This window comes from Accipiter gentilis, chromosome 17, assembly GCF_929443795.1.
Source record: "Accipiter gentilis chromosome 17, bAccGen1.1, whole genome shotgun sequence".
In the NCBI taxonomy this organism is placed as follows: domain Eukaryota; kingdom Metazoa; phylum Chordata; class Aves; order Accipitriformes; family Accipitridae; genus Astur; species Astur gentilis.
Genome location: NC_064896.1, coordinates 295,640 through 314,750, shown reverse-complemented (window position 1 = coordinate 314,750; position 19,111 = coordinate 295,640).

Below are 19,111 nucleotides of genomic sequence, written 5' to 3'. Positions count from 1 at the left end.
TTAACACTAGACCGAACTTGCATTATATACAGTGAATCTGAAATCTTCACACTGGAATAAGGGTAAGACACTTGCTTGTAAGGCTTGTAAAGAAAAAAGAGAAGGAATATCTTTAGGAAATTGAAAACCAAGCATTACTACATCTCCCTGCACATGTTGAAGTCCTTCCAAGGTGGTGCCAACACCCTTTTGCTTGCTGGCATGCTCATCAGTGAAAGCACTGTTGCTACAGCAGAGGGTTGGATTAGTCCGGTGGCTAGCCCATTCTCCTGCACTGCAGTAGCAGCTTTGGAACAATACTGTACATAGATGCAGTATAGAGGCATCTTCAGCATTTATGTTGCCCCTGTAAGTTTGCGACAGAGGAAATAAGCATGCTTTACCTGCACGATGCTGTGCTTTGTATCATACCAAGTCAGATAAATCAGCATGTGGATTTCACTCTGCTTAGCTCCTCAGACCATACTCTACACCACTGTATCACATCTACTGATAAATGCAGTCCCTTTGTACATACGTAAATAACAGCTGTTGACGATGACATCTTAGTGATATCTTGGAGAGAAGCTCTTACAATCTGTGAAAATATGAAATACAGAGACTAAAACTAATGAGGTAGACTGGACAACTGTTCAAAAGGGTCTGTCCTAATGGCAGTGCCAGTAGCCATAACAGCAAAATCAGGAAATATGTAAGTGAATATACCAAGCCAAACTAAATCTGCATACAACTCATGACTACGTGTCTAACAGAGACTAATAGCACACAGAGACTAATAGCACACACACAAGAAAGACTGCAATAACCACAGAAACACTGATTCCCCTAGATAATTCCTGACCTCCAGCAACCTGGTACTATTGCTTTCCTTCAGGAATTGGTCCATCCATTTTTGAAAACACATGGACTTTGAACTGAGGTAAAAGAGAACAGAGGGATAGGTCACCATTTGGTGTGAACTGGCATAATTCCATGGACTCCATTAGAGATACACAGGTCTGCAGCAGGGAGCGAACTTGATCAGTGTGTTCAACAAAGAGAATCTGCGCTTTGTGCATTTAAGGAGCAACACCTGGGCAACAATATCAATTTAGCTATGCATTTACCCAAGTTTTTCCATAGTGTCTTGCTCCTCTATATCTCAAAGGTAGTTCACAAGAGTTGTTCAAATGATAAAAAAAAGACAGCTATTGCCACTTTTTAATATTTTGAAAATGTAGCATTGAGGTATTTTTTGCAATACTTTTTCTAATAGTAGTTTTGAGGTTATGTGAGTTTCTACTTGCACACGGACTTAATCACACTGCTGCACATTTTGCTTTCTAGAACCTCGGGTAACTGGCAGCACAAGGCAACCCTTTACAATGTAATACCTTATGCTGGGCCACCATACTGTAAGACCACAGAGTTGATAACTCACCTACCAGGAGCTGACAGACTACACTGAAAATTGGAGGGGGGGGGGGGGGGGGGAGAGAAAGAAAGAGGGGAGGAAGACAGAGAAATACATTTTTAAAGATAACCTGGAGGCAAATATAATATTTATACTTATTTATCCTCACAGCACAATCATAAGCCCCAAAACATGTCTAATGAGGTGGAATTGCAAAATGGCCATGAGTCCTACTTACTTGGCTTCTCGGTGGTCTCTTAGCAGTCACATGGATCTGTATTTTTCAACTATGTGACTGCTGCAGGCAAAACTCCTATAAGAGTGAGAGTCACAGCAAGTCCCTAACTCCCAGTGGTATTCATCCACAAAAATGCCAACCTAGGAAAAATGAGAAGACAGACAAAAAAAGTTCCAGGGGCAATTAAGCACTGCAGACAACTGTACTTAATGCTTCAGTCACATCTACAGGTCATCCTCTGCTCAAATGAACTTTCATTCACAGCTTTCCTCAGCTCTTCAAGCCTTCATAAAAAATCAGAAATATGAAAGAAATCAAAATATGTCAGAGAGTTCTTCAATGTCATCACAGACAAACAAGCCCCAGCCTGGTCAATATTGTGTCTTCCACCTGTCATTTAGCAGATTCCAGCTTTATTTCAAGCCCTTTTAGAAAGTATCTGATACATCGTATGAACTCTGGACTTTTCTACTGATGTAATCTAATCTGTACATTAAACCGGTTGCTGAGTTAGAACTGTTAGACGTTCTAAGGTGAGCAGGTTAACCATCATGGTTTCCAAAAGATTGTCCTAGATTCATAATGTGCTGAAAACATTTGCTTTTGTCTAAATGTCCTGATTCATAGAATCATTGAATGGTTTGGATTGTAAGGGACCTTTAAAGGTCATCTAGTCCAAACCCCCTGCAGTGAGCAGGGACATCAACTAGATCAGATTGCTCAGAGCCCTGTCCAACCTGACTTTTGAGTGTTTCCAGGGTTGAGGCATCTACCACCTCTCTGGGCAACCTGTTCCAGTGTTTCACCATCCTCATTGTAAAAAAATTTCTTCCCTCTTTAGTTTAAAATCATTATCCCTTGTCCTGTTGCAACACACCCTGCTAAAAAGTTTGTCCCCACCTTTCTTGTAGGCCCCCTTTAAGTACTGGAAGGCTGCTATAAGGTCTCCCCGGAGTCTTCTCTTCTCCAGGCTCAACAATCCCAACTCTCTCAGCCTTTCTTCATAGGAGAGGTGTTCCATCCCTCTGATCATTTTTGTTCTTTCTTAAATGTCCATTTTTTAGATGTCAGATTTGCAGCACTTCAGAACCAAAAAAAATTCCTACAAAAAAAAAATAAATCAAGCTACCTATAAGGCATCTTTGGCATTACAGAAGTATGAGGGTCCAAGCTGAGCCAGCTGAGCACCACTTATTTACTTGGACACCAAAACATTTTGCTGTGGTTCTGAGGTGCTGTGGCTTCCAGCAAGAGCAGAGAAAACTGCAGTTGCTTCAGAGCATTCGGAGGTAGTGAGGGACATGTCCAACTACCTCAACATAGGCACTGGAATTGGAGACGTTTGGCTCAAAGATTAGTTCTGTAGATTAAATTAGCTCTGCAGTGATTACTTCTTCCCTCTCCAAGTATCTATGAAATTCTAAAAATTCTCACCTATTGTTAAATGAGTTTCCAGACGTGTTTTAGCTTGGCAATTCAGATACTCCATGCACAGGTACCACCCAACTGATCAGGTGATGGGTACATATGTGGATTCCCAAAATGAACTTTCAAATGGGGAAGCAGAGTCAGAAAAAAGGGGGAGGAACTTTCAGGATACTCTAATATGGCCATAGTAATAAATCACTTCTAGTCCACCAAAACTGCACTCTGCAGGCTGAAATTAGAAGCATAAAGGAAAAATTTTAACCCAGAGCTAGGGAAGTTACTGACAGTTTTAGTTGTTACTGTTTGAGTATCTTCAGAAGTGACTATCAAGTCTGATCCTGCCATGACATCTGAGAAGTCCCAAGAGGCAACAGTTCTGACAAACTGTCAGAGCCATGAACACCCTCAATTCCAGCTGAAGTACCACAGGTGCTAAGCACCAGTGCATGCAAAAGTGGCACTTCTCTCAGTCTCTGCACTAAAGGGTTTATGTGACTTATTTTCCTCATTGCATTGCAACCTTTGTTGCAGGTTCAGATATATAAAAAATAGAAATTAATACCTAGTAAAGGCTGTAGAAGACAGTGTGAAGCTACTTTTTAAACTATTATATGACTGACTCATTCACATTTACTTGGAATAGACAGCCTGAGATGATAGAAATAGATCCCCAAGAGGTATCATGTCATAATGCTGTGCACTGAAAAGATGCATTCTAATCTCCATTCACACTTGGTGTCACAATTAGATTTTGTAGTCAGTAAGCTTAATATCTTTTAAACTTTCTCTGACATTGCAGATTTCTCTCTGTTTCCCATCCAATTTATCTGCCTTTTTTAAAAGACAGTAAGAATAAACTTTATCCTTTCTCTTTGGAAAGCAACAAAAATGTTCTCCTCCTCTTTGAAAATTATTTTTTAGATATTTATGTAATTAAACAACAAAAATAACAGAGAACTTGCATTATTCTGATACAGGGCTGATTTGGTGTTGGCTTGAATTCCTGCGAGGTACAAGATGACCTGCCCTGTAATATAACAGCCTGAAACTGGGTGCTGTTTTATAATGTTTATAATTACAGAAATACTTAACTATTTCATGCAATATGACAAATCAGCCTTTTACATTTATTTGAGATGTCCTGTAGAAAACAGAGTACTACAAGTCTGTAGCAAATAATTTAGCTTAATCTGCTTGATTCATTCAGTGTGTCTTTCACTTCTAAGGCATAATTTCAAATCTAGCCCAGACCAAACTGACAGAAAATCTTTGTGATCTGAGTCATGGGAAAGGTCACAGTTAAACAGTTTTGTAAGCTGTAGTCTGACTTGAACCACAGCAGCCCAAAATGTGGAATAAGTAACATAGTCACAACACCTACAGCCACGAAAACTAGCATCCTTGATCTTCCTATGCAACATAACATTACTGACTGGAATCCTTACAATCTTCTAATGAAGATAAAATGTGCAGCTCCACTATAGACACAAGCCTGCTTGTTCTCAGATGCCTTTTTCGCTCGCCCCGCGACAACTGGATGGTTCAGTGGGGTTAGATGTTGCTCATCTGCCGTTTCCAATGCACTCTGGAGGCCCTCGTGTACTTAACTTGTGACATTACCACCTGTGCCTGGGGAGCTGACCTTTTCAAGCCGGAATGGCTGGCAGCTGTGACACAGGTTACATCTCTTCAGTGCAAAGTCTGTGACAGTCACTTGACCCTCCTTAGCACTAAGCGAACGCATTGTCTGTGGACAGAAAGGAGAAAATGAAGCCTCTCTGCTTTATGGATTCCTCACCTTACGTACACTAAGCCATTTATCTTTGCCTGTGTGCCCCATGTACGGTCATATTTATGCACCTGTGGGGGCTGTAAGGAGCTTATTTATTATTTGTTTTCATTTAATGATCTCTGTCATTCTCCCCTAGGAATACCCATATGCACTATGCAAATCATATGAAGCCCCTGGCAATAGTGAGAATGCCTTAAGCAGTAATATCTGATACATTAGCTCTTTGAATGTAGGCAACCTGGTTACTAAACTAAGTACTCCCCTGCACTTCCCCCTCAGCCACCTTCATTTGCTGATAGTGTCATTCCCTTCCCTGACTTACAAACTAGTTAGGGCTTGCTCCAGGCTCTGTTTCCCCTGAACTGTAGCACTGAGGCCAGTGGTATCCAAATGGTGGCCTGTGAACGCCCTCATCTCTACAGAAGGCAGGCTGTTTTGCACAATGAAAGCTTACAATGTCACGCCAGGAGAAGAAAAGCAAATCAAACACTTCTCTAGCAAACATCTTTAATTTAGGCAATGACTTTGACTGGATGGTAGGGGCACTGTATGATCAAATACCTGAGGAAAGATGGTGAAAGAAGAGGCCAACAAATCATAATTAATCCCTATGATAAAAGAACATCCATAATATGGAGAGAAGGTGTGAGAAGTGACAACAATTCCTTCTCTCTAACCACAGCACTGCAGAAACTGAGGGACAGTGGATTGACCCTGAGACTTAGAAACGTGTGTTTCTTTACAATGACTTCTTCTATAACCTTTACCAATTCACTTAGCCTTTCTAAATCACATTTTCATATCTGTGATACAGGTGTAAAAATCATGTGTCACCACTGTAAAAATCAGTGAGGTCTGAACTGCAAACAAAAACACAAACACTCCATTTGTTAAGGGAAAAATTCGATGTTTCTCATAACCCCTTGCCACGTGCTTTATAGTGCCCAGAGTGTGACAGCCTTGCTAAAAGTCAGGTCTAACAAGTCAAACAGTACTTTCAAATGCATTATTTTGAAAATATATACTACATTTCAACTTATCCTTCATTATGCCTATCCCTGCCTCCTTTTAGCTCTCTGCATTGCTGCTTTGCTATTCTAGTCCACATGATCTGCACTTTGATTAATTAATTTATTCTGATTATTTAACTCCTTTTTCATTTTTCCATATTCTTCTTCCTTGATTTTTCTTCCCTTATCTCCCTGTCAGTCTTTTCTTTGTATCACTTTCTATTTCTGCTCTCAAGTAATTGTTTTTCTTTTCATCTCTGCTTCTTCCATTTATTATCTTCATATATGGAAAAATATACACTAATACCTCCAGGGAAAATAATCCACAATGCAGACACTCAGTGAGAGAGAGAGGAGATCCAAAGAAGCTGCAGTGCTGAAAGAGATCTAGCAGAGACAGCAAACTGAAGATTAGATATGGTTTTGCAAGAAGATATGGCTACAGAAAAGGCTAATGAAATCTTGTCAACATATGCAGAGGCATCACCTTGTGTTACAGACCAGAGAGATTTAAATCCAGCCTTATAGGGATTTCTTGTTAGCACATATGGAATACTACATTAGGTTGTATGTAATATGTTGCCTTAGCAATACACTCGCCTATCCAGGTATTTATATAGATTGTATCACCAATATTCACTAAGGAATCAACAACAACCTAAAGGGAATTCAAAGAGGATCAACAGAAAAACAACAAGAAGCTGAAAGGACAACGGTAAAAAATTATGGAAAATGTTGAATAGCACTCTTAGCTTGGTCAAGGAGGGGTTAAAGAGCTTGCAAAAAAAAATTTGCAAAAATAGAACATATTATCAAGGAGGTAGAAATGCATTTTCATACCATGCACAAAGAGATAAAATGAAAGCAGGATAACCTAAGTTAAACTTAATGAAAAACTTGAGGCTGTGGAAGAGTCTCTCAGGTGAGAGGCTTGTAAGAGCCATAATTTGGGACTTCAATGGCAAGATAACAGATTTTATTGTTTTTTTAATTGTCCCCAACCACGTGCTGAGATGCTACACTTCAAGAAAGTTTCAATTAGAAACAGTAACTTTTAGGTTAACTTGCACCCAGATATTAGAATCTCTCTCTAAAACATTTAAGTCAATGAGCGCCTCATTTCAGTGACTGTCTTCCAGATTCACTCCCACAGAAATCAACACAGCATAAAAACATGGAAGTTATCTTCCATTCAGCAGCAGTAATGTTGTTCGAGGTGCATGTTCAACCTTGAAGCATAATGAGCTTTATCTGCTACTTGACCATGCTGTAAGTCAGTGTTAATAAAAATATACTATAAATAATTAACAGTAATTTAAATATTCACATGTTGTTGGGGGCAAGGCCTTTCATCAGACAGTTGAAGATACATTAGCGAACCATGATATATTTCACCAAAGTTAACTTTATCCTAAAAATTCTACCCTAGTGCATAGAGTAATAAGATATTAGAATGGCCATCAGACAGTTTGCTAATATATAACTACAATAGTCTTACTTGATAAACTACAATTTCAGAAATGGTTGATTCATATGAGCAAGCTTTAAAAAATATCGGAAGCATTCATTTCATTTGATTAATGCTGATATGATGCTTTTTTTTTTTAAAGGCATTCTTTCTTTTTTTATACAGGAACACGATTTTTCTTCCACAGCATTGGAAATGTCACCTCAAATTGTCACTTGAACATAGAATTGCTCTTGAGCCAAATGATACCATGTATAACTGCAAACATCGTCTCCCCCAGGTGACTTTAGGAGCTAGGGTTTCCTTTTCTGTAAGTGTTCAGATATGTAGCTTTGCCTCTGGAGCTGAACAGAAGCCAGCATTGAGTGTATACTCTCCTACCCATATGCACACGTAACTTTATATTACCATGATCCATACCCACATGGTGATAAAACTAAACAAAAAAGTCTCCGTCTAAATATAGAAGTGATGCTGGAAAAAGCTCTACGGATCTCCCTCTGCATGTAGTCTTACTAAGAGACTCCTCTCCCTGGGTGAGTATGCAATACTGACAATGAATTGGATTCAGTGGTGCTATTAACCCCCTACTATGAAAATGCAATATGAAAATGTTCCTAAGTGCTTTGAAAAAAACACAAACTAATAGTTGGGGTTTTTTAAATCTGAAATACAGAAAGTAAAATTTTATAAATGTGAAAAGTCAATGTTCCAATAGCATTGTTAGTTCATTGGCATTTCTCATCTGTAATATTAACTACACAAGCTTTTCTAGTTAAATGAACAGTCTACTGTCTTCCAGTTCATCTACTAAAGTATACAAGACAGACTTAGTAGTTAGAGAAAGGAGGCATGGTTAGCCATGCCATCCTGCGATACCATTGAATACTTGGCTTTTGAAAAAAAAAACCCAAATAAACCAAAAACCAAACTCAGTTACTGAAAGAAATCATTTCATGTACTGAAAAAAAGAATTTCTTCACAATACAGTTGCAGAGGATGAGCAGTAATAAGTGCAATTAGGTTTCCAACAAGGAAATTAATCACAAATGCCATCTCTAATTGATTTGGCATGAGCGGTCCAGCGCAGTTCAGCAACACCATGGCCGTGTATTCATGTCCTAATCCTGCATGTGAGGACTTAGGGCCAAATTAAAAAGTTTGCAGTTCTCACTTCATTTCAGGAGGGACTTCACTCACCTCTTTCCAGTACATCCTATTTCCATTAATAAGAAGTTAAATACCTGCCGTTAATGCAGGTATGGCTGCCCAGTGTCCAAGAAGATGTAAAATGTGACTTGATGTAGTTTATCTGTTGGACGTTTTCAAAACAAAGGACTTCTGCTAAGCTTTCCAGAACAGCTCACATCAGGAAGCTTTGGGTTTGCTTCTCCCTCGCATTTTTTTCCATGGTAAGACCCCTAGTACCACAGCCTTCTGCACAGAACACAAAGCATTGTTCTTGCAGTTCATTTGCAAGTGTGCAATATTGACAAACGACTTTCAAAGCATCCTTCAGGAATCGGGTCTTTTTTTCCCATTATCTTGCAAGTAAACCAACAGAAGAGCTCATACAGAGCAAGCAGAAGGAAGAGCTCACTGTAGAACAGCTGGGTCCACTCATGTGTACCTGGGTTCATCCCAACAATTTGGCACCACTTCGTACAAACACTGACTAGGGACATCAGCTCCTATTCAGGAACGGAGGAAAGTTTTTTCCCCCTTTCATTCTGGTTCATAAATTTCCGTCGATATTATTTGTTCTGAATTAATCCAGAGCTAATCAACAGCTTAAAAAAGGAACAACACACCAAATAGCAGGTTTTGCACTTACTTCCTAATCCTTATTCTGTTTCCCATTATGCGTAACAAGTACGTAAACATTCCACATTTGGAGTGAACAATTAGTCTATGGTTTGCACAAAGGAAAAGAGGTAGAAAGCCCAGATTCCATTCCCGAGTTTGCTACACTAGTGGGCAAAGTACTGTCTGTCTCAAACAGCCCACCCATATAACAAGAACAATTAAACTAGCAACTGACAGTTGAATCTGTAAAGTGTTTTGAGATCCCTGAATGACCAACATCAGGGAAAAAAAAAGTGTACTACTGTACAGTGAAAAATCACAGCCATATGGATACAGGAATGTCATTTATGTCTTAAAAAAAAAAAAGCAAGAAAGGAGGATTATGTTGCTTCTCTTGAATGGTTACAAGATATTTGTTACCAGAGCTTATGCTGGAAGGTCATGGCTATCCCAACAGGCTTGCCTTTCACTGAACTAGTTTTTAAAAAGTAGGTGGGTTCAAGAATCATGTTTTAAAAACAGGTAGGGAGTATTTCCAAGTTCATCTCCTGAACCTGTGACATAGCCTTTAAGTCACCTTCCTGGTATTCAAAACTTCTGTTAAGTCTGCCCTGTTTTAATTACTGGGCAGCCACTGCCTCAGGATAAATCTAATAGGCTTTTTGGCACTGTCAGATTAAAACTTACCTATCAGCTCACTGCAGTGCTTTAGCTGTCCCTAAATCTGTACTTGGGAAAGAATTTATGACCAGGAATAGCATTTTGCAAAATGATTAAAGTTACCAAACATCCATAAAAAGTTGCAGTTGTAGATATCATTTTTTTGAAAGTCTGCTTAATTTATGAGAGGTGGAAGGTTTATTGTCATTTAGAGTCCACAGTGATGCAGCAATTTAGCATTTTCCTGAAGCTATACACAGCTGCTGTCTCATTTATGATTTTTACATGTTTTTAAATTGCCATGTTTGTAACTGGGGGCGTCTGCACACTGGGAGGGGGGGAGGGGGAGACAGACTCTCCTTATTGTTCCCCACCTGGTTGTTAAAATGCGAAGCAGGTCATGTTCCTTCTAACAAGATTGTGAACTATGCAGTGAGCTTCAGCACTTACTCCAAAGACATAGTGTCCCTCTCTCCTCTCCACCCCTCTCCCCAAGTGCTGCAGTACCATAAAATTAAACACAGATGTAAACTCCTCTGCTGCCTGTTCAGCACTGGAGATCCTACATGCTGCAAGTACAATGTACTGCCACATTAACACAAATGGGAAGTGTTTTAGTCGGCCCATTCCCAGCAATGGGAGGCTCTGTCTGACAGACACAAGCCAGTGACCTGCACATCCATAAAGTAGAATCCTTGAGCCTTGCAGGAACTTTAACTCTGTGTTCCTAACAGAAGACATCCTCTAATTCTGCCCTGCATTGGTGTTCTTACCCACATTACAGGCAGCAAAGGAAAGGAAGGTTTCCATCATCAGCTTACAGTCAATTGCCCATCATTTCGAAGTAACAGATGAAGTGTTTCTCTGGATGTTAAATCCACATTGTGATGTCAGGTTCTCTGTGCAAGCTTCCTAAGAGGACAACTGCTGTCTCTTCAAGAGCTACAATATAGCATCAGAAGCCTTATGCAACTCAAATTACACTTCTTTCAGTCATCCTGACAATCTTCCTCATGGCTTAAGATTCCTTCCCCTTAGATAACTTCCTGTTTTCTTCTTCTAGATCTCACATCACTTACCTCTCAGTCCACTTCCACCCAGGTACGTATATTTTGAAGCCTGTCAGATGGAGACACTCCAACAGGCTTATCACAGGATCAGAGAATGGCTGAGGTTGGCAGGCACCTCAGGGGGTCATCTGGTCCAACCTCGCTACTCAGGCAGGGCCACCTAGAGCCAGCTGCCCAGGACCATGTCCAGGTGGCTTTTGAATATCCCCAAGAATGGAGACTCCACAACCTCCCTGGGCACTCTGTGCCAGTGCTCAGTCACCTGCACAGTAAAAAAGTGTTTCCTCATGTTCAGAGACTCTTGTGTTTCAGTTTGAGGCCATTGCCTCTTGTCAATGGGCATCACTGAAAAGAGCCTAGTCCTGTCTTCTTCACATCCTCCCTTGAGATACTTATACATCGATAAGATGGCCCCCAGCATCTGCAGCTTAACAAAGACTCTACAATGTCATCAGGTAAAAAAGTAATACTTGTGCTGTTCATTTGCACCTACTGCTTGGTGTGAATAGGCAACTCAGTATAATATCAGGTAATGGAGTAGCATCTTTCTATGTTCAGAGAGTGTATGTATCAAAAGCTAAGAAGCTCTTAATTTGCTTACAGTTCAAGCTTTTGATTCTGCATGCAGGTCAGTTCCTTCTGCACTGTGAGGTAAATTCACTCTGACCCTTCAATAAACAGAGAACTGGACAGTTTTGATTAAACAGCAATTAAAGCTACCACCACTGTGTTAAAGAAAGACAATGACAATTGAAATTGAGTCAGTGTAAATGCTGGACATGGAAATAGTGCAAATGCCCATTTGGAAAATGTTTATTTATTATCTATTGCTTTAGGAGATCTACTCCCATTTGCAAATTGAGCCAGTTGTGGACATGAGATTGGACATAAGATGTCTTGATCACCATCCACGTCCTTTCAGCTGCTCTCCATACAGTTTGCAGCTTGTTAACAACTGAGGTTCTCACAAGCATCAGCACTGCCATGTGCTCATCAAAACCAAACCATTGATACTTCCAAGGTCAAACTAGTGTAATGCACAGACCTCCAAGCTGAGAGATGTGCAACGGGGATGCCTCACCTATCTACCTATCCTGCTATTATCAATAATTCCTTTATCTTATTTTGTGTTAGTTCATTTTTTCATTTTACCAAGCTAGACTTGTGTTTGTAACTGAAAACTAATTAAAGGTATTTTGATTTATCTCTGTAAGAAATCCAGTCTCTCCCCCTTGAGCATTAGAATTTTCCAGCTTAATTGAATTCTACATTGTGTTTATGATGTAATTTTAAGAATCCCTAAAAACAAACTCGAAAGGCTCTTTTCATTACTTCTGAATCTCTTTTGCAACAGGCGGCGTTTTATCTATGGAGAAGGCTGGAGTTCCTGTCAATTGTAATAAAATCCAAATGCTACTTAATAACTGGAGTGAAGTCAAAAGGAGCCACAACAATGAGGAATTAGAGATTAGCAGCAGTAATCATGGACTAATTGAAACAATAACCTATTAACTGGTGTCTTGGCGGTCCTTGCAGACACAGGAAGCTGTACGTAACCGAAGATGGCATTACTAAGCATATAGACTTGTCCTTCTTAATGAAATCCATGTATTGCCAGGAAAAGACTTCACACTTTTCCTTTCTGTGAGAATATAAAATGCTAATCACTGGCATTTAGTTAAGTTTCACAATCAGGAGCACATTTCTTGCTAAAGAACTACAAATTAGCTTTTTTTAAAAAAAAAAAACCAGTTCAGCTCTGCAGCTTTACCATTAACAGTCACAGAGATGTAAACTCTTGCTCTGTAAGCAAATTGTTTTGTTGTCTGAGTTTGTTTCCAGAGTAGGTAGATGTCATATCATTAAGATATGGCATGTTTAAGTAATTAAATCAATATTAATAGAGTGAACATTAACATGTCAGCTTCAGCAAAGCAGCTACAGGGGGTGTTTGGGAAGGTCACCCCTTTCGAGGATGCCCAACAGTATCAGTTCTGTCCAGCTTATAGCATAGGGCAATTTACTGTATGAGGGAAGCTGCTGCCATTGTGGAGTGTCCACCGCAATGCAGGAAACATTTCTGTCACTCGACAGAAATTGAGCATCTGCCCTTCCTTCATTTTCCAAGAAAGGAGGCGACAGATGTTTGATTAATAGATATGGCTAGTGCCCTTAGCCATGTCAGCAATCCATAGCCAAATAATTCACTGCAAAACCCTATCTACCTGTGCAAAATACGGTACCTGTTTGCTAATGCAGCCGATACTGGAGAAGAAAGACCTGGCAGAATTCAACCCTCCAAAAATAAACAACCCTTGGAAACAAAAAGTGGGGGAAATTGTTAACATTTCCCTCAATAATTCTAGAAAGGGACCCTGCATCAGCACAAGCTGTCCTGTGTAATATCTGTGCCAGAGTTGACAGGCTAGCAGCCTAAAAACCGTAGACCAGAGCAGTATATGATGCAAATGTTGTCCATCATAAAAATCAATGGTTCTTTTGCTAAGTGGTCAATATTTATTTAGCTTTAGCATTGTTTAATTCAATGCATCAATTAAAGATAGTGTAATGTCTGATTTGGTCCCAAGCTGCTGTTTCTGTTTGTCGTTACCTCATCTGTTTGATATCACTCATGTCTTTAAGTCTCTGCTCTTTTGTCCCCTTGCATAACTCAAGGACAGGAGTAATTGACGTAAAACTTTTAAAAATTAATTTCACCGCATATGCCACTAACAGAGAGTGCAAGTCCTCAGAATCATTTATAACTTCATCGTGATTGGCCATGACAAAACAATACCTTAAAAACTCACGAAAGTAAATTATGGTCCAGGCAAATGGCTGAATGCAAGTTGGGCCCAAGGCTTGGAGCGCAGCCAGGCAAAAACAAAGTAATGCGCTTTTGATATTAATAACAGAGATGATATTGATCCGTAAGCCACTGTCACTTCTATGCTCAGGCAAGGAGATTGCTTCAGGCATTTAGTCCACTGAAAGCCACTTTCCATATAGCCCATTTAATTCTGGGAGTCTTTAATTATATGAAATGGAACCCAGTTAAAGGGCCAGATACCTATTTACTCATCTTGAATATGGGCTGTGATTCAGGAAGCCGTCAAAAAGGTATATAACTCAATTCTTAGATTTCAAAATGTAGCTGTCTTTTTGTATGTTTATTTCATCTGTGTATTTCTTTGGCTCAGAGCCTGCTGGGAATTTGTAGGTACATGGACTCAAATTATAGGATGATATTTTTTCAAAAGACCTGAAGCTAATCTTTTTTTTTTTAAAGGTTGGTTTTTTGGTTTTTTTACACAACAAAAGCAGCAACTCAGATAAGAAAGTCAACATCTCTTACTAAAACACAGGATGTGTTAGAAAAGAGACAGTACATCAAAGTTCTACAGTTTGAAAATATCCCGTCACATGTGCATTTGCACACACCTGAAAATGTACTTGTTTTCCTCAAACAAAAGTGATCAGATTTACATAAATAAATTACTTGCCTTAAATCTACCTGAAGAGGTTGTCCCTTGAAAATTTTTCCCCAGGGAAGGATACTGAGGAGTGCCAGGGATTGCTTGTATTCTACCTGCTCAGAGGACAGAATTTTCTAGTGCTAAGGGAAGGGGGAGTGCTTATGGGACTGCAGAAAAGGGAAGCCAGGGTATCAAATGCTGATGAAGGTCTGCTGCAAAACTATACTTCTATTTGACTTTTAACTATACACATGACCCTAATCAAAGATCCCTCTTTCTAAGGCCAGAGTACGTTATTTTCTATAGCATGAATTTATTACCAACAGACTGAAGTAACCATTTTACTATATTGTTTTAGGTCTTACACATAAGCTACCTGAGGTGTTCAAATCTCTGTGCCTGTCATTAACTAAGCTCATTTTGGAAGATAATGTTGTTCTCTCTCTCCTGTCCAAGGGGCACAAGTACAACTTTCCATGGTCATTTCCACCCTCATTTTTCATTCCTCATGTCCCTCATCAGAGAATTCTCCTACAACATGTTCCCTTGCCAGCCTGGCGGGACATCATTCTGACAGCATGTACGTATCAGTAACTAAATGGGGCAATGCAGGAACTAGGTGCTGCTTCTACAACATGAAAGATATGTTTGCAAAGTAACAAATACAATTTGAAGGCACGTCTCCACATAAAGCAGCAGGAGGAAGAAAAAACCCAGTAATGTCGCAGAGCCCCTGAGGAATGCACATGTACCACAAGCACAGCAGACACAGAAGCTCATTGTATTTCACCAGCCTTTAAAAAGGTTTGCTGTCTCAGGGGCAATTCTCAAAATGGACAGAAATGCCAGTTTTGCCATGTCCTGCCATAACGAAAGAATCCCCAGAACTTATAAGAGATGGGTAAAGGGAAATGGTAATTTAGGAAAAGGGTTTTCCTTGATCACTCCCTCATCTCTGAATAAAAGGCACAGCACCAACACTAGAAGAGCCACGCCAGATCAGTCTAAGGATCCATGTAGATCAATATTTATTTTCCAGCAAAGATGCACCATATTCACAAAGATGGTTTTCCCAAAATGAGGCACTTGCACTCCAGGTGCACTAACCCCTTCAGTTTCCCTGGATGCAACAAACTTGACTGTGCTGTTTGTCATAGCAGGGGACTAAATACATAGCAGGGGAAAAATACCTCCCTTCTTTACAAGATTAAATAGATTAGGATGCTTAGCTTGCAGAAATTAGCAATGGAGGACAATGATAGGGGCCTGTAAATCAGTTTGGGGAAAATGAATGATTACCATTAGCCCAACATAAAAGCTACAACTCTTCCCCCCTCCCTGTCCAAAATGGTCAGGAAGAGAGCATTTTTAAGAAGGAAAGAAGCATTTTTTTCCTGCAGCATATAATTACTTTGTGAATCTCATGGCTGCATGCTGTCATGGAGGCAGTAATTATAAAGAGCTACCAAGAGGGGATTAGACAAACTCACACTATTTTCCACATACAACTTGATGCTAGGGAATCCCTCAAACCAGAGTGTATAAGAGGGAAAAGACCATTTTATAATTGAAAATCATACAATCATTTAGTTTGGAAAGAACATTTAGAGGTCATCTGGTCCTACCTGTGCTTGGAAAAGAGCTAATTTAAAATTTGGATTGTTTTGCTCAGGGCTTTGTACAGGCTGGATAGCCTTGCCCAACCTTGTCCTGCTTCTAATACATTTCCCTAGCATCTGCTTGCTACCGATGTCAACATGCAAGATACTGGCTTAGATTGTTGGGGCCACAGAACAGAGGGACACTGAATCACAATGGTCTACTAATTAACAACAGGAATCTGTGGTAGCCTCTCATAATTTAACACTGCTCATAACATGTTTTGAGGACAAAAAGATGAAAATTTGTTTGGTAGTAATTCCAAGGCACTATCTGAACAGTATGCATGTCGTCATTTCAAAGACTTTCACACTTCTCATTGACACTTTGTGGTCTCAAAGTGGCAAAGGATCACCAAAACTACTCACTTTAGACTGTAGAACTCATTAACCTTATGAGCTCAGATTATGTCCCAAATGAGAGGAGTTTAAGAAAAATCAGTGTTATTGCTAGTCTTTGTATCGCAACAATACATTTCTCTCTGTTGTAAGCAGCTGCTGCAGCTCATAGAGCTGACTGAGGAAGGCTGTGTTGCATGTAACTTTTCTCCTGTAACTTTGAACAGTTTGTCTGTTGGGGTGATTCTAAGTGGAAAGCTTTTAGCTCCTCACTCAGTGTGGAGGGTAAGTTCAGCTCTCGCAGATGGGGTAAAAGGGTCCACCAGCTGACACATTAAAAGACTTAAAATTATAAATCTTGCCATGTTGTGGTGGAATATTATAGTAATTCTGTATATACTTGGGGTCAGAGAGAAGAAGACGGGAGCAATCAAGATCACCAAGAAATGACTAATTGTTTTTGTTGGTAAATTCAGACATTAGAGAGGCTGCAAGAAAGGGAGCCTGTTGATTTGTCTGGAGGGCACCCCTGCTGCATTTCTCAAATGGATATATTGGTACAAAATGAGCAAAACACCAAAAGACAAAATGTGTCTGAAAATAGTAAAGAACAAAAACAGTGTTGCAAATGCTACCAGCCAAGTGTCCACAAATATACTGTCTGCAGTCAACATTCATTCAATTTAATAAGAGTTAGTTGGGAATGAGAAAGGTAAAAAGGATTTGGTGCATACATTTTTTCCGCTGTAATCTGTCATGTTTCTCCCTTAATTTCTGTAAATAAACAAGACTGGCCATCTGCCTACTTTGGGCAAGGTGTTTGCATGCCCTCTTACATTCTCTCCTGGTTTTTGACTGGAAACCTCCCAAACGAAAGAGTTAATTCACTTTCTATATTAAATATTTACATAAAAATGTTCAGGAAGGTGTGTGTAAATTATAAATAATGTAAGGCAGGACTGGTCTCGGTTAGAGCTAAGAGACCCAAATTGTATCATCATAATACATTATTCACATATAATGCATCTATTCTCCTCCATTAGTGTTACTAGAAAAAGCCCCTGAGTGCTTAACTTGAATTTGGAAGAGTGTAATAAATGCGAGATAAACAAATAGCAGTGGGGATGCATCTGTAGTTAAACAAGTGTAAATTAGAGCTCAGCCTAATTCCTCCAAACTACACACAGGACAAACATGATGCTCTCCAGAAACAAGAGATCAGTTACAAACTGCAAGATGAAAGACACAATAAATCCAAATAATTTGATTTAGCTCGCCCCATCCTCCCCCCTCAAAAAAAGGTTTCCATAGAGAACAGCATTCTGCTGAATTTTCTCCAGCAAAGTTACACTTAAATACTCTTTGTGTTGTGACAGAAAATGACAAATGTAGAAAATAGAAATTTAAAATCACACTTGCTCCTAATGCCCACTATGTGTGTCCCTTTCATTTACACAAGAACAGAAACATACTCTGAGTCCTTTTCTACTGCTGGCCTCTGCTATACAGCTCATATCATATAAATGCATTTTAAAATAAGTGACTTATAAAAATGTTATTGGTCTTCCTTTTTAATATAAACCACAAATATATGTATGAAAATGTGAAAGTACCATGAGTGGGCTACGGTGCATAGGTATTTACTCAGGACTGTGTCTGCTCATGCCTAGTTTATACCCATTTATCTTTGTACTTCTATTTCCTGTAAGCTTTAATAGGTGGGTTCTACCCAATTCCTCCTCCCACCCTCGAGATGGACAGAAATTCTACTCTCCCTCCCACCAGTGGGCTCAGTTCCTACCATTTTGAGGTCCTCAAAATTATCTGATAATTTTGAGATCCTCCAACTTTGTGTGGTGTCAGTGAGAGACATACACAGCTGAGTATGTGCCCTCTAAAAAGGTCTGAGGCACCAAGCTGAGTTTCCCAGAACAGAGGCACCCAGCATCTCTGGTCTTTGTACTTACGTTTTAGTTAACAGAAATATCACCTGCATCAACCAGGTGAACAGAATGGTCTTATCTTTGAAATACCTCGTTTGTTAGTGCAATTTAATCTGCGACTATTCTCAAACCATGCAACTTTTAAAAACATTCTCTGATCAAATCCAATCCTCTTATTTCAGTTTTTGTTTAGGTTTTTTTTTTACTCTTTTGAACAGAACCAATGGGATGGAAATTTCCATCCTCTAAGTAGCACTCTGTGGAGTGGAAATTGGTTTGGGAGTGAGACTGGAAGTGGGCAAACCCATGAGCTAAGACTGAGTGCTCCCAGAGCACAGGGAGTGGGGAGATGAGAGGCTGAAGCAGCTGATGATGAATTTTTGTGTTTCCCCATGCTTCTACTTACAGCTTCAATATACAGACCTGGAATCACGTCATTACAAATCACCCCAAATTCTTAACCTTGGTCTTGACAAACAAAAAGCCAAAATGCAGAATAAAAAAACCTAAACTGCAATGTAAAATTATACATAAAAAAGTATGCGTGTTTAACAGTTAATGGATGAAAACCTTACCACATTAAAAAGCACATATGTAAAAAGGTCACATTTTCAGCAGGCCTCATAAATGACTAAATCCCCTGCAGAACTGGCCAAGGGTGCCAGGTACAAACACACCCCTCCACCCAGAAATCAAAGTCTTTAAATAGGCTCCCTGATATCAGACAATCAAATCCTGACGACAAGCGAACTGGGGCCTGAACCACTACAAATACTGGTCAAACACTGGATCTCTCTGGCCAACCTGTGAACCAAATGGCAGCAGTGAGA